The 17439-nt window shown below is 44.4% G+C and overlaps 1 protein-coding gene across 6 annotated transcripts in view; it reads left to right on the forward strand.

Moving 5' to 3' along the window:
- The window catches only part of LOC126185141 (solute carrier family 41 member 2-like), a 994709-nt gene that overhangs the window by 900221 nt on the left and 77049 nt on the right, over positions 1-17439 (forward strand). For 5 of the 6 annotated variants that reach the window (XM_049927981.1, XM_049927983.1, XM_049927979.1 and 2 more), the window contains one exon: positions 5350-5476. The gene's annotated coding sequence lies outside the window, so the exon portion shown is untranslated. The remainder of the gene's footprint in view (positions 1-5349; positions 5477-17439) is intronic. The other variant, XM_049927984.1, reaches the window with a different exon arrangement.

Here is a 17439-nt window from a genome sequence, read left to right on the forward strand (position 1 = left end):
AAATTTCTTGAATGCCACAACACTTCTCACGACATATCAGCTCTCTATAAAGGATATCTACATACATACATACCGTGCAGTGATTTCGTTTTTGAACAGTACTTCCATAATCAGAGATCGTTTGTTTCAGTCGAAAAAGTCGTTCGCTCTATGCTTCTAGGGTAAATCAGCCTGATTCTGAGCAATAACACTGGCAATTTGTCTGAAAATAGAGGCAGAACAAATACGTAGAATTCCCAAGTAATCGAACTGCTTAACGTGCCGCGTAATATAGTGGTATCAGAAGAGGCAGGAATGATAATCTTGGCTGATACACTGCTTTAATCTGTATATGAGATCGTTGGGTAGCAAGCGTGAGAAACCGAATGTGCTCTCTTGAACGTGTTTCTATAGGCGCTGGTCCGACTCGGATATAGAAGATACCTCATATTAGAACAAGAAAAAGGGATGGAATATGTGACCACTGTATGGGCTGCTAAGCGTCTTGAATAAAGTATATGACACGAATTCTGCCTAAAGAGAAATGCACTTAATCTGAGTTGGAGTGGAAATTTCTGAAGAGGTTAGCTACATGTCCAACCAAGCTCCATTTTAATTACAGTCATAAATACGTCTTCCGCTCAGTTTTATCATCTTCGACACTCGGTCACAACACATACGATTTTTATGTCTATGATTGCATGTGCTCTCACTCTCTGTTTGTGGCAGTTTGTACTGCCGAAGTGTACACTACAACACTTACCTTCGTTGTCTTGTTCGCCGAAGCGAAATAAAATATGATGCGTAGTGTGGAACCTTTACTGCGTAGGAACGCTAATAGAGTTCACAGCAACTATCGTATGGATAACAGTGTATCGTTTATCTGAAATCATAATTTGTACTCTTCCCAAATTTTCACAGTTGAAAAAGCAGCAGTAACAGTTTTGTTTCTTCTACCATTACTGCAATGTGCGTGCGGTCGTACACAACTAACAAGGAATGCAGTTATTCACTTGAGATGAGTAGATAAAGATACAGAGTCAATGTTTCCATTCAAAAGAGACCACTGTATGTACTGTTGCTTAATTCATATGGTTCAAATGGCTCTGAGCACTGTGGGACTTAACATCTAACGTCATCAATCCCCTAGAACTTAGAACTACTTAAGCCTAACTAACCTAAGGACATCACACACATCCATGCCCGAGGCAGGATTCGAACCTCCGACCGTAGCCGTCGCGCGGTTCCAGACTGAAGCGCCTAGAACCGCTCGGCTACAACGGCCGGCTGTTGCTTAGTAAAATAACATATATTCTACGTTACTATCAGGCTGATCAAGGTAGAGCTGCTACGATACTCAACAGTATCCTGCACTGAGACTGGGAATTCCCGCGCACCACACAGACGGGCAACCGGTTTGCACTATCGACATGGCCGCACTGTGTGAATAAATTCGCACATTTGTGGCAACTTGCTGATAAAAATGCTTCTATAAACAAATATTATTTACCAAAATTATCATGATGGATAATTTTTGAACAAAACTGTGCCCTCTGTAACACGTAACAACGTGTACTCCTCTATTCATGAAGTACACCACGCAACACGATTAAAGGGTCAATTTTTTCGAAACACCTTAATTGCCTTCATTACGCAGAAGTTTGAAATTTGGTCCAAATGTGCTGACAACCTTCCTCTGTAACAGTGCAAAAGCGTGGAGCTCTGCGATGTCACCCTCAGGCCCGGCGACACTTCGAGCAGCGAGGTGTCGAAACATGCGAAAAAGGCCAGAGCTCAGAAGTTCGTATGAAGTGTAATGATGTCACATTGGCACCAGATTTCACCACAATTGTCTCCAACACCACCGCGGACATGTCAGACGACGGGAAGATCGCCGCACATCCTTTCACCCACATTTCACCCCTTATTTTGACTTCTCTGCGATGGAGGGCCAGAACCGAGACGCCCATTAATGAAATCACGCGACTTTCTTATGGGTGATAGAAGGAAACATTTCATATACGCCGCCGCTCAGAATTGACACGAAAATGCTACAAAAACAGCTTGGGGCTTTGATTCCCATACATTTCGCTGTAGAAAACGAAAATCCACAGTGCGATGAACAGCAGGACGACACTCTGGCAACCTTTGACATTGTTGACCCCCCCCCCCCCCCCCGGGACGCTTCAATCCTTCTCTAAGAACATCGTGGGCATGCAACCACACCGAACGTGATCGCGCCCATTTGGAGTGTAGCGTGACAGCAATGTTTGCTCTGGTGTACAACGTACAACCACTAGACACTGTTCAGAAACATTCGACGAAATTTTAATGGAGGTGGACTGTCATTAGTGTCTATTTTTTGATTATATCTGATTCATTGCTGGGAGTATTACGTTTCTCAGTCTACACATAGCACATATAGCGAGAAAAAATTGTATCCTCTCTTGCTAACCACCACATTCACAGGATCCAGCGGTGATTTAGAAGTACATCTACATGATTACTCTGCTATTCACAATAAAGTGCCTGGAAGATAGTTCAGTGAACCACCTTCAAGCTGTTTCTCTACCGTTCCACGCTCTAACGGCACGCGGGAAAAACGAGCACTTAAATTTTTCTGTGCGAGCCCTGATTTCTCTCATTTTATCGTGATGATCATTTCTTCCTACGTAGGTGGGTGCCAACAGAATGTTTTCGCAATCGCAGGAGAAAACTGGTGATTGAAATTTCATGAGAAGATCCCGTTGCAACGAAAAACACACATTTGTTTAAATGATTGCCACTCCAATTCACGTATCATGTCTGTGGCACTATCTCCCCTATTTCGCGATAATACAAAACGAGCTGCCCTTCTTTGTACTTTTTCGACATCATCCGTCAGTCCCACCTGATGCGGATCCCACACCGCACAGCAATACTCCAGAATAGGGCGGACAAGCGTGGTGTAAGCAGTCTCTTTGGTAGACCTGTTGCATCTTCTAAGTGTTCTGCCAATGAATCGTAGTCTTTGGTTTGCTCTACCCACAACCCATCATCAAATCGTAAACGTATTATAAAAGTAAACTCAACTCTGGTGGAGATGTAGGCTCAGAGGACCGTATGATGCCGACCGGCCGCCGTATCATCCTTAGCGTGTGTTGTCACACAGCTCTCCCGACCGCTGTTAGATTTCCAGGTCTTCGAGCGCCACTTCTCATTCAGCAACTCGTCAGTTGCCGTCACGTGGCTGAGTGAGCCCGTTCCAGTCCTCTCACAGAGCAAAAATCATTCGCAGTGCCGGGAATTGAACCCGATTCCTCCACATGGCAGTCACACGTGCTGACCACTCAGCTACGGATTACGGAGGCTATAATTCTTTTTGCATTCACTTATGGAACCAGCAATTCGAAGGAATGTTCGTCTATATTAATCCGTACTATGGCCCTTAACTACTTTCACTGAGCGAGGTGGAGCAGTGGTTAGCACACTGGACTCACGTTCGGGAGGACGACAGTTCAGATCCCCGTCCGGTCATGCAGATTTAGGTTTTCCGTGATTTCCTACGTAGCTTGAGGCGAATCCCGGGCTGGTTCATTTGAAAGGCCACAGCCGATTTCCTTCACCACCTTTCCCTAATACCCCACCCTTCCCTAGTAGGAACCTGTAATCTATCTGTAATGATCTCGTTGCCGACACGACGTTTGTGTGTGTGTGTGTGTGTGTGTGTGTGTGTGTGTATGTGTGTGTTTAACTGCTTTCGATATGTGATATTCAGCTTCCCATTGGAATTTTGCTCTAGAAAGTACAGTATGAAAAGCGAATTCGCATGATTAACATGTGAAAATTATGTATTACGCGCTTTCAGGTTATGAACGTCATCGTCAGCTGGTTAATGTCATTTATTCTACAACCTGTGCATTAGAATCTAGTGTGGTTATGACAGGATCAATTAAAATTACGAAGTGTGACTGCGTGAAAATCTCACTGTGAGCGCATTGGATTTATGGTCGAAAGTACGTATGTATCAGTCATTTACAGAAAGACGTGCCGAGACACACATTAACTCGCTTCAGACCTTAACTGTCACAACAGTTCCACGCGAATATTATGTTGCCATTAAGCCAAACCGTTTGGATAAAGTTGAGTGGTGGCATAATTTAAAACAAAAAGTCCTACAAATTGAAAATGACCAAGACAGATACACATCTACACATACCAGGACTATTCGGAAAGTAAGGAACGAATGGTCGCGAAATGGAAACCACAGTGAAAATCCGATGAGGCTTTTCACAGATGTGTTTAGCAGTGTCTCTTAGTATGAGAGTAGATAGCGTCAATTCGCTCTTCTCAGTTCCTTGAGCACAAATGGCTCTGAGCACTATGGGACTTCACATATAGGGTCATCAGTCCCCTAGAACTTAGAACTACTTAAACCCAACTAACCTAATGACATCACACACATTCATGCCCGAGGCAGGATTCGAACCTGCGACCGTAGCAGTCGCGCGGTTCCGGACTGAAGCGCCTAGAACCGCTGGCCACAGCGGCCGGCCCTTGAGCACAATGAGAGCGTAAAGATGCCTAGAAAATAATGTCTCCCGCCAAGTGTGGATGCCTACCGAGAGATTTCGCATGATTTCATGAAACCCCATATAACACAACTGCCATATAGTTCCTTCTTTATGACATTTCTCGGCCGCACATTTCAGGGGCAATAAGAATGCTCCTGCAGCGTTTTCGCTGGGAAATGTTTGAGCACCTATCATACAGCACGGAATTGGCTCCCTCTGATTTTCATCTCTGCTCAAATGAACCGTTGGGTACGAAGACAACATTTTGGCACAGACAAAGAGCTGCAGTCCAGCGTATAAAATTGTCGGAAAGCACAGGGAGTTGCTTTCTATGACGAAGGTACTGGAAAGCTGGTGCAGTGCTGCTACAGATTCGGTGACTATGTAGAGAAGTAGCTGGAAGATGTAGTAGCTAACTGCTACAAATAAACAGTTTTTATATTCACTGTGGTTTCGCGACCGATCGTTCCTTACTTTCCGAATATCCCTAGTAAAAGTAGCCGTTACAGTTAGAACTGTATGCACAAAGGTTCTAGCTGACCATATTGTGGAATGACTCATATATATATATATATATATATATATATATATATATATATATATATATATATATGTGTGTGTGTGTGTGTGTGTGTGTGTGTGTGTGTGTGTGTGTGTGTGTGTGTGTGTGTGTGTGTGTGTGTGTGTGAACAGAGTGATTTCGACAACGATTATTGCCGCTCCAAGAGAGTAACATGTTTCACTTAATGTATTTGCAGCTTAGAATGTGAAGATTCCTGCCGCCTTAGAATAACAGAGAGGGTAATTTCTGTTTTAGCACTGGCGCTCGAAAACCTAAGGCGATCCGACGTCTAGGTTTGGACGCCAAGAGACGTCGAGGGACTTCGTTCACTCCAACTCTCCCCCTGCGTCTTCCAGATCTACTCGGCCTGCAGCCCAAGTGAGTACGTATCTTCCATAACTTCCAACTGTCCACCTATCTGTATTGCCGGAGACAGTCCCCGTCCACGGGCTAGGAAATTTCATGCACACAGAATTTTACTCCTGTATCAACTATAATGTAATATGGAGTTAATGAGAATATTCACTTTGATTTATACCTGGCAAATGGAGCAGTAGGAGTACTTTTTTGATACCTGTACTGATTCATCGTTGATATGAACGATACATTTCAGGGAGAGCAGACTCTTCTCCGTGGTTCCCTATAAACCAGACGCAAACTGGATAAGCACATGTGAAATCACAACATTCTCCATGACGTAAAGACTGAATTCTCGCGATCATTTTGCTCCCAGTTTTATTTTTACGTGTGAGACTAGAATGCTATTAGTTTATACTGCTTTCATGGCATATTGCCTGTTGCCTCTGTATCAACATGCTCTATCTCAGACAACGAGGGAACGATGTGGCCTCACATTTACGGTCTGTAAATGTAGAAGCTTCCGTAAACTGCTTCCATGTCGTACTAACTTTAAATGCCGAGACGCTCACAAGTCAGAATGTTTCAGAGCTGAAATGTGACTAATACTTAAAATGAGTCTTAGGGAAGTTCGATGGAAGAATTAGATTAGTTGATAGGATTCTGGGGAAATGGAGAGCACATCTAAAGGAAATTGTTTACAAGCAGCTACTGCGGTCTCTTCCACAGAGCTGCTCCATCATTTCAAGCACTGTGAATGACAGATTCAGGATGAATTCAGAAAGGCACCTGTAGCATCATAAAAGGTCACCTATCCCGTACTAAGGTATAGCAGGGATGCTCAGCGAACTTAAAATGGGAATTTTTAGAAGAAAGATGACGTTGTTCTCGCATAGCCCTGTTGGGTATATTTTGAGTACCAGCATTCGAAGAACACTTGAAAAACATTCTGGTGCTTCCATCGAGCATTTCGCGTAGAGACCTTGAACATAAGCAAAGCAAGATAATGGGGCATATGTACCGTTTTTATCCGTCTCTTCATACCCGAATGGAAAAGGTTACAAGTTAGTTTAATTCGTTCATTAAGTTACAAAATGGTTCAAATGGCTCTGAGCACTACGGGACTTAACATCCATGGTCATCAGTCCCCTAAAACTTAGAACTACTTAAACCTAACTAACCTAAGGACATCACACACATCCATGCCCGAGGCAGGATTCGAACCTGCGACCGTAGCAGTCGCGCGGCTCCGGACTGAGCGCCTAGAACCGCTAGACCACCGCGGCCGGCCATTTAGTTACACACACATTTCTTTGGTCACTAGCACAGTACATGGTAACGAAGTAAAATGAAGAAATTTATACCACGTTAACTTCTTAAAATACGGTTGCGTGCTGACTACAGGGGATTTCAAAGGATTTCATACAACAAAAAATAGTAATTGGTTTAATAACAATAGTATGTAATCCTTTCCCAGTGAATAAACTACAGGTTACTGAATAGTAATAGAAATATTAACCCAAAAGGAACGTTTTTTACCCTCGTTTCAAATTTTGTATTTCTATTCATCAGGCATTTTATGTCATTGGATAAGTGATCAATGACCATAATAGCAGCATTACTCATACCTTTCTGAGGTAAAGTCAGTTTTAAAGAGGAGTAATAGTTATTTCTTCTTTTGATGGTATAATTATGGGCGTTATCATTGCTTTTGGAATCTAACGAATTAATTGCAACAATGAATTGTGATGCCCCTTTAAACAGTTGTGTATAAGTTGATTGCAGATAAACACCAGATAATGTTCTTATGACTATCATCTGGCAATTAAAATTACTGTTCTTATGTCTGAGTTACCGGAGAGTACAATTCCATATGATGATATTTATTAAAAATCAACATCATGTGTTAACTTACTGTTTTGTTTCACTGCAAAACTTGCAGTGACACGAATAGCAGACGTGGCTGTTCAGGGTTGTTTACAAATGTCAAAATCATTTTTTTTCTTTTTTTTCAAATTGAATTCTCATGAGTATGCACACCCAAAAATGTAAATGTTCTTCCTCACTAACTCTTGCAGTGCTTTAAATTTGTCATTAATATTCTCAATATTGGTGTGCCTATGTTGTAACTGAGGTGATCTCTAGGACGACGACTTAACTGAAATCATAATCAGTCAAGAATTTTACATATTACACTATCACGTCATATATTCTGAAAACGCAGTGTTCTGTATATACACTCCTGGAAATTGAAATACGAACACCGTGAATTCATTGTCCCAGGAAGGGGAAACTTTATTGACACATTCCTGGGGTCAGATACATCACATGATCACACTGACAGAACCACAGGCACATAGACACAGGCAACAGAGCATGCACAATGTCGGCACTAGTACAGTGTATATCCACCTTTCGCAGCAATGCAGGCTGCTATTCTCCCATGGAGACGATCGTAGAGATGCTGGATGTAGTCCTGTGGAACGGCTTGCAATGCCATTTCCACCTGGCGCCTCAGTTGGACCAGCGTTCGTGCTGGACGTGCAGACCGCGTGAGACGACGCTTCATCCAGTCCCAAACATGCTCAATGGGGGACAGATCCGGAGATCTTGCTGGCCAGGGTAGTTGACTTACACCTTCTAGAGCACGTTGGGTGGCACGGGATACACGCGGACGTGCATTGTCCTGTTGGAACAGCAAGTTCCCTTGCCGGTCTAGGAATGGTAGAACGATGGGTTCGATGACGGTTTGGATGTACCGTGCACTATTCAGTGTCCCCTCGACGATCACCAGTGGTATACGGCCAGTGTAGGAGATCGCTCCCCACACCATGATGCCGGGTGTTGGCCCTGTGTGCCTCGGTCGTATGCAGTCCTGATTGTGGCGCTCACCTGCACGGCGCCAAACACGCATACGACCATCATTGGCACCAAGGCAGAAGCGACTCTCATCGCTGAAGACGACACGTCTCCATTCGTCCCTCCATTCACGCCTGTCGCGACACCACTGGAGGCGGGCTGCACGATGTTGGGGCGTGAGCGGAAGACGGCCTAACGGTGTGCGGGACCGTAGCCCAGCTTCATGGAGACGGTTACGAATGGTCCTCGCCGATACCCCAGGAGCAACAGTGTCCCTAATTTGCTGGGAAGTGGCGGTGCGGTCCCCTACGGCACTGCGTAGGATCCTACGGTCTTGGCGTGCATCCGTGCGTCGCTGCGGTCCGGTCCCAGGTCGACGGGCACGTGCACCTTCCGCCGACCACTGGCGACAACATCGATGTACTGTGGAGACCTTACGCCCCACGTGTTGAGCAATTCGGCGGTACGTCCACCCGGCCTCCCGCATGCCCACTATACGCCCTCGCTCAAAGTCCGTCAACTGCACATACGGTTCACGTCCACGCTGTCGTAGCATGCTACCAGTGTTAAAGACTGCGATGGAGCTCCGTATGCCACGGCAAACTGGCTGACACTGACGGCGGCGGTGCACAAATGCTGCGCTGCTAGCGCCATTCGACGGCCAACACCGCGGTTCCTGGTGTGTCCGCTGTGCCGTGCGTGTGATCATTGCTTGTACAGCCCTCTCGCAGTGTCCGGAGCAAGTATGGTGGGTCTGACACACCGGTGTCAATGTGTTCTTTTTTCCATTTCCAGGAGTGTATTTGACTGACATTTAGTCCACATACGAGAGTTTGGTATTAACAAAAGTATATTTAAAATGTTTGCTGCTCTGTAGCTCGATCTCAATATATTTGTCGTTCCAGAGAGCGATTATACGTCACAGGCATTCAACAAGTCCTTGAAAGGTAGCCGCAATACTGCCTCCACAGGCCTGCGTCAGTAGTGCGCTGCATGTTTCGGGCAGCCGGTCACCAGGTGACTGAATATCCGAACACGACCATTGACCTTGAGTAACAAGTATTGTATTGTTTTGTATGGAACTGGGGACCTAGAAACGACAGAGAGGCTTTGTCCTCGCCGTAGCCCTCAGTGATTCACAACCCCACAACAGGCTACAACAGTCCACTCACCCCACCGCCGCCCCACACCGAACCCAGTGTTGTGTGCGGTTTCGCCCCCCCCCCCCCGCCACCCCTTGCGCCCCCACCCCCCCGGCGCCACGCCGGATCCCCCCCCCCCCAACTGCCTGGTTTAGAAACTGCCACATCGAATGTTCAAATGTGTGTGAATTCCTAAGGAACCAAACTGCTGAGATCATCGGTCCCTAGACCCACACACTATTTAAACGAACTTATACTAAGAACAACACACACACGCACACACACACACACACACACACACACACACACACACACACACACACACATGCCCGGGGGAGGACTCGAACCTCCGGCGGGAGAGGCCGCGCAATCCGTGACATGGCGCCTCTATCCGCGTAGCCACTCCTGCCACATCGGAATCAGTCTTGACTAACAGCCAGTTTCCTCCCTTATTATCGGTTTCTTCCTTTCAACATAGTTGTACCTTAAGAAGGATCTGTAGAGAATCGAATTGGTCGTAACCGAGTTCAAGGGGCAAGCCTAGCGTTTTCCAGGAGCCATAAAAAGTAAAGACGACCAGAGACTTAATCACATCTTCTCAAAGACGTGGATAAACTATATTGTACTGTTCCTCTTTGTGTATCGATCACATTAATTCCTGTATCCCACGGCGTTATTAGGAACGACACCTTATTCAATAGTGTAGCTTATAGTAGAATATTTGAAGACCAAGAAGTTCCCTGTATGACGTAGGTAATCGGCACAGCGGCTAATATTCGGGCGAAAGAACTTATCTCCATGACTTCCGAAAAAAGCGACGCCATTAAAAGCGGTAAGCGTTATCATGAGCAGGTCATAGAGCGTGATAGCCATATCTCCTGGGATCATATAAGAGCGACTCTTGTGATTTCGTTGAAGGGGACAATTGCAGGTGGTCAACAACAGGCAGGCACGTGCTGAAGGAATCTCTTAGCACCTACGTCTTTCACAATCAGGTATTTTCCCCTTCTACGCTTCGAAATGAATTCCTCTGCATGGATACATGATCTACTGCAGATAATACAAAATAACAGCTCCGCTTTTGTTTCATAGGAAAGCCAGTATCGTCTCTTACGCATAACTTCTCCAGCATTTGAAGTATTATGAATGAAAAACTCAGGATGAATTCAGACAGGTACTACAAGCATCATAAAAGGTCACTTATCCCATAATAAAGTATAACAGGAATGCTCAGTGAACTTCAGATGGGAAATTTTGGAAGAAAAATGACGTTGTTCTCGCACAGCCCTGTTGGGTATATTTTGAGTACCCGCATTCGAAGAACACACCGAAAAAATTCTGTCGCTTCCATCAAGCATTTCGCGTAAGGACCTCGAAAATAAGCAATTTTCAATTCGATACAGTTTTGCACTGTCGCCTTCTAAAAAGTACGAGCTTACGAAATATAATAGCAGCACACTATCTGATCAGAAGTATCCGAACACTTAGTAGTGGACATTAATATGGAGTGTGTCCACCTATCGCATTTATGGCCGCTTGAACACTGCTGTGGACACATTCAGTGAGATGTCTGCGCGGGAATGGCAAACTATTCTTCCTAAAGAACCGAAACGAGAAAAGGTAGTGGGATGCTGGCGCCTAGAGCGGAGTCGATGTTCTGACTCGTCCAAAAGGTATTCAGTTGGGTTTAGGTCGGGACTCCGAGCAGAGTAGTCCATTTCAGGATAGTTATTTTCCGCAGATCACTGCCTCGTGAATGCTGGTGTAGCACTGGGTGAATTGTCATGCTGATACAATGAATAATCGTCTCCGAACTGTTCCTCTACCGAGCGCAGTGCGCAATGCTGTAAAATGTGTTCTTATCCTTCCACATTTACGGGTTTTAAACGCAATAAGGGGATCACACCCCAACCAAAAATTCACCCCCTCCCCTCATACGGTGACACCACCTCATCCGTACTACTACGCACGATGGCACGTAACTTTCTCCAGGCACTGGCCAAACCCAAATCCTTCCATCAGATTGCCACATGGTAAAGCGTGGATAGTCATTCCATACAACTCGTTTCCATTCATCCACTGTCCAGTGGTGTCTCTTTCTGCACCAACTCAAGCACCTTTTAGCACTGACTACAGAAGTTTGTAGCTAATGAGGAGCTGATCGACCGCTGTGCCACATTCGTTTTAACTCACTACACACAATCAATGTGTTAGGAGGACTACTAGTGGCACTTTGGAACTCGTGAGTGATTACTTCTACTTATTTCATGCTCTTTTTTTTACAGTAAACCTCTGCAATGTTCGACTTTCCCTGTCCGTCAGTACGCGAGGTTTGCTTGGCTTGATTTAGCTGCTGTGGTTCCTTCGCGTTTATACTTCACAATCACATCACCCATCACCAAGAGTCGAATTTGGCAGCTTTAGGACTGCTGAAATGCCCTTGATGAATCTGTTACCTATGTGACATCCAATGACCAGTCCGCGTTGGAAGTCACTGAGCTCTGCTATTATTGCTTCTCTACTGACTCTACTGGACATTCTGTCTCCTTTTATACTGGCGAGACTCCCTTCCATAAGATCTAGTGGTCAATTCTGCGTTATCTAGGGGCGTCTGGACACTTCTGATCAGACAGTTATATAACTGAACTTAAGACTTCCTAGATATCTTTCCTCATGGAAGGTGGGGAGGGTGAAGACGGTGAGAGAGATGGCCTGAACTGAAGGTAGCGTCTGATGTAGTGTCAAAGACATGTCATACAGTTATCTGAGAACTCACATCGTTAAAAACTTGTTACAAAATGCAGGAATACTCAGAGATTATCAGTCTCTGGTGCAAAGCCTGGCAGCTAAGTCTTAAAGTAAATAGTTTGACTACACGATCGGCGATCACTCACTGTCGTAGGGTATGTAGGAGAATATGTCCGGAGCAATTTAATGTGAAACAAGCAAATGTAGCGGTGATGGAAAGCGAATAATTGGCAGAATCCTAAGGAAAGCTAAGTTAGTGAGTGAAGTAACACGTTTCTCGTCACGATACCAAGTATACACGCAGTCAACCTTCACTATAACTTGCAGCACTCCGATGCTTGAAAGGCAAATATGTCGCCAGATGTCACGGCAGAAACAGTTTGAATTTATACAGCTAGGAAAGATTGTAGCTTCGAGTTCCAGTCATCACATTAACCATTTCCATCAGTTCCTGAAGTACTTCTTCAGCATTGTCCTTCACACGGAATGAGTAATCCCACGCAAAGAAATTAATGATTCACTCATCGCCTTTTCCTTGCAAACTTCACATATTTTATGGGAAGATCCTTTTGCCGTAGTGTACAAAAACATATGAATCACTAAAATTAAGTTTTTACAATGTCGAAGCCAATCATAAAAATATCATTTAATGCTATGTATATTTTCTTACCAATTAAAACATGTCGCTATGCTTTCTCCAGGAGACCATTAGGTTTATATGTCACATTACTGTACTAAGCTTAACCTAAGTACTGTGACGTTAGTGATGTAGGGTCTTCTGAGATGTAGCTGATGTTTCACTTCTCTTACTCACGGAGAGTTTGTTTTCTAATGAATGAACGATAAGGAATCATTGTCTGTTGCAAAAATAAGCATGTGAAAGTTGTACGAGGTAACTTTGATTTTCGTACTGTGTTTCGTCGCTGCTCTCTCATCCGCCGTTGTTGCTACATACTGGTGTCCAGACCTTACAATTATTTCTGGTGAAGCATATTTTCATAAACAAGCTTAAAAGTTTTTGATTATAGTACTCGACATATTGACTTCACACTTCACAGATTCGCTTCACATTGTAATTCGTCAGGTTGGTACCGGCAGTGTAAAAGCTTAATTTTCAGTGAATAGTCACAGTCGCCCCATCCCTAAATTTGGCAGCAGAAATGACAAATCACTGTCCGGAAGCCACATTTGACTTCCGTCACGTGTTCAGCTTTTATAAACATCTTTCATCATTCGTACTTTACAAGATTAATTTATTCTACAACATGAATAACCCATAAACACTGCGACTGGTTGCAGTTCATAATTACAACTGTCATCTGAGGTAGGAGTTAGGACAATTCCTCCCCATCCTTGTCAAATCGGAGCTAGTACAACATCGCAAATGGTTTCGACATTGACGCGGCGTTACACTGTAATCAGCCTTCCCCCTTCAGCACTTAAGCAGTTTGTTTAGTGAAGTACCGTTGGAAATTTCCAAGAAGTTGGTCTATTCAAGGCGTGAAAGGCCGCCTCCAGCGACCTCGTGGTCGACGACTCTTAGCAACAGTTACCACCCGCCGCCCCAAGGCTTACAAGGGAACTGCGCATACTCGTATGGTGTATGCAGAGCTTGGCCAGAAATGAAAGTGATAGAAGTGGAACCTCCAGATGGACAAGAAATAGCATCTTTAGTGGGTCAGGCTAGCCATGAACCATTTATGTTGGCGTTGTTTCCAAACATCTGTTGATGCAACAGAAAGAACACAGAACGTAAATTCGATGGCTTTGGGGCCGAGTCTCTACGTGGGAACTTTTTTGTTTTTTTACTTTCAGTGTTTGTCATTTACACCGAAAATAAACCGAAATAATGCTCAATAAGTATTTATTAATATATTAATAACTGGCATGAAAATAAAGGCAAAGGAAAATGTGGGATTGTAAACAAATTTCCAGAAAGGGATCGTAAGATGTCACGAGAACTTCGTATATAAAATTAGATACTTTTATTATTTTACAGTTGATGATTTACATGTGCTGTGGTGTATTTATAGCAAAAACAGGAGAAGCAGCAATTTTATCAACACCTTGCGTACGTTATAAACGCTGCATTTTTGAAATTATATGGTTGTTTCAAAGTTTCAGTAGGAAAACAGTATTTTCACTGAGTTTTCACATTATCCTCAAAAAAGTCACGTTACTCGGCCGAGAGCTATCAAGCGAACGAGCTCCGTATTCATTGGTATCGTTGTTCCCATCTATTGCTCTCGTGCAGCTGCCGAGAGCTGCTCGAAGATCAAAATGAAACTAACGGAATACGAAGTCCTGTACACACTGATTACAGTTCATTCTTGGAAAGTTATGAGCAGAATCCTCGTGGACGCTGTTACGTGCAATCCATTCTTGGAAATTTGCCCTTCCTTTGCGAGGTGCCGGGGCTAGCAGTGTATTTAACACTAAATTCTTCTCGAATCTTCATATGGAAATGATGCTCTAAGCCCCCCCTTTTCTAACTCCTACTTTTGATGTTGCACATGGATTAAGAAGAAACGCGAACTGACTGCAATCGACCCTGCAAGTGGAGTAGAAAAGAGTTTGGCACCTGCAATAATTTAATTTGATAGACATTAATTAAATAAAGGACAGTTTCAGTAACGTAGTGAGAAATGAAAGGGTTGCTCTACCGATGAACAGAATGAAAGTTCTGTCCAAAATAACAATTTGATTTATTATGACTAAACTCAAAATCATAAACAAAACACATGAAACATTTACAATACATCAAAATGGATCAAATTGGATACTCAAATAAATGCTGTGAAGGTGAAGTTGTCCATAAACTAGATTGTGACATTTATGACGAAGTGGTATGTGGAGCCAATCCCTTGCAACTCAAATCTTAAGAGAAACACACAAACAACCCAACATTAATTGCTGCTACAGTAGTGAGAACTCAGACAATGAACACCCAAGACAGAACAAAGTTAGAAAAAGACGAACAGGCGCGCTCTGCTGAGCTCTGATTATCACAGTGCAAATTCCCTAATCTGCCGGTGCTGTGTACATACATTACCAAGCTGTCTTCTTAACTGCAAGGACACGATCTGGCGTACCGGAAGCGATGGCTGGTTGCTTCGACGTCCCGTCGTGGTGATGATAATGTCGCGAGTATAGCCAGAAACAAATTGTCCTGGTCTGGTTGTTCCAGACTAAAGACTTCCTATCAATACAAATGCGCCTCTGAGGGAGACGAAGACGGCTCGCCACACAATCAATGACGGTACAGTGATTGATTTTAACAAGCAAAGTCACACAGTAACTCCGATACAGTCAACTTTAGCCAAAACTGCCCAAGACAGACAACATAGGCCGCTTGTACGCAGAACGCTCAATTGCCAACTGTACTCGGAAAGTTACATTGAAGTCGAAACTTCAGAAACTTCGTTAAACAGTTACAATCAAATAACAGTATATTAGACAGCCAACGGAAGGCAGGCTGTCCAGAGCAGCGAGAGCTCAGTCTTGTAACCTACTCCGACCGATAGGCGAGAGCCGACTCCCACAAGAGCACCCGTACAAACCGAACACAGAACATTCCCGCCCCCCACGACAGTGGCCATGGTTAAACGTTCCAACCAGCAACTCGAAAACCGGCGGAAAATTCCACTATATTGCCGATGCACTACCATTCCACCAATGGAGATTCTTGGCGCCAATTTCTGCGCCGATTTTGCTACGTCACGGAGCTATGCCCTGAGCAAGCCAATCACAGTTACGATTTTGCAGAAAACGCGAGAATTTGCCCGCCAAGACTGCTTGGGAACACAAGTCATTCCCACGCCTCACTGGTAGCCCGCCAGAAAGTGTTTTCGCTAAGTTTCTGCGAAGTAATGGAATCTCTAGCCCAGCCACTCCTTCAGGCCCCTGCGGGCGTGTCTCCGCCGCTATTATGACAATGTCAGCGTCTGGAAAGCATTCACTCAACTCCCTCACACCTGTCGGCTTAACCCGTTCAAGATCAGCAGAGTCCGCCTGTCACCGGACCACCCGGGTGACGAGAGACGCTGTGTGGGAAGGCCACGTGTGAAGGAATAGCAACATTTCACCGCATGCAATTAGAGAGGAATATCGAATTACTCGGAGTAAGATAGAAATATGAGAGGGTGCTTCTGCCACCTCTCACCTTTTCCTGCTATTTCATTAAATAAGTAATAAATGCAATATACTGAACATTATTGCGGTTTATTTGCAGAGTAAATAACATAAAAATTGAAAATAAAGTCTCCGCATAGGGACTCGACCCGACTTCCCTCTGATTACCGTACTGTACTCTTTCTGCTGCGTGGAAACTACCCTAACATAAAACCGCTATTTTTCCTGAACGCTTGGCCATCTGGAGTTCCCACTTTCGTCACTTTCATTTCTGGCCAAGCCCTGCATACACCACAAATTTGGATGAAATCGGTGATCAATAGGCGCGGTGCCCTTGTTACCCAGCACAACTGCGTTCAGGTACACTGTCATTCGTAATTTCCCACTTCGCGATCTACTGTGAGCACGCTATAATTTTTATAGTAAGACTTGATGCAACAATCCTAACAAATGGCGTAGTTATTAAATCTAGGAATTAACTTTGAGAGAATAATCTCGCACGTACTGTTTCAGTATTGCGAATGGAAGGAAAGATGCTAAAGAAAGGACGTTTGTCCAGGCAAACGAGAGACGTCTGTACAGCAGTCGGAAACGGTGCGGATGGACTGACCGATGTAACTGCTTCCGCACTCACACGGGATACTGTAAATCCCAGGAATCCTGAGGCCGAGACTGTCCTTAACGGGACGTAGTATCTGTTTTATCTCCTTAGGAGGTCGTAAAATATATCTGATACTTCGTCTTCCCAGGACTCATGGATAGCTGGCCGGGGTGGCCGAGCGGTTCTAGGCGCTACAGTGTGGAACCGCGCAACCGCTAAGGTCGCAGTTTCGAATCCTGCCTCGGGCTTGGATGTTTGTGATGTCCTTAGGTTAGTTAGGTTTAAGTAGTTCTAAGTTCTAGGGGACTGATGACCTCAGACATTAAGTCCCATAGTGCTCAGAGCTATTTCAACCATTTTTTAACTCATGAATAATGTGGTATCAGGTCAATGTTCTCCAAGAAAAGTAAACGAGGAAATGTTGAACACTCACCTGATGAGCCACCGACTGCATTCCTTCCCTTTTGCGGCGCTACATCCAGCAAAATAGGCAGAGGCTTGGGAAGA

The sequence above is a fragment of the Schistocerca cancellata genome, chromosome 4, assembly GCF_023864275.1.
Source record: "Schistocerca cancellata isolate TAMUIC-IGC-003103 chromosome 4, iqSchCanc2.1, whole genome shotgun sequence".
NCBI classification, from domain to species: domain Eukaryota; kingdom Metazoa; phylum Arthropoda; class Insecta; order Orthoptera; family Acrididae; genus Schistocerca; species Schistocerca cancellata.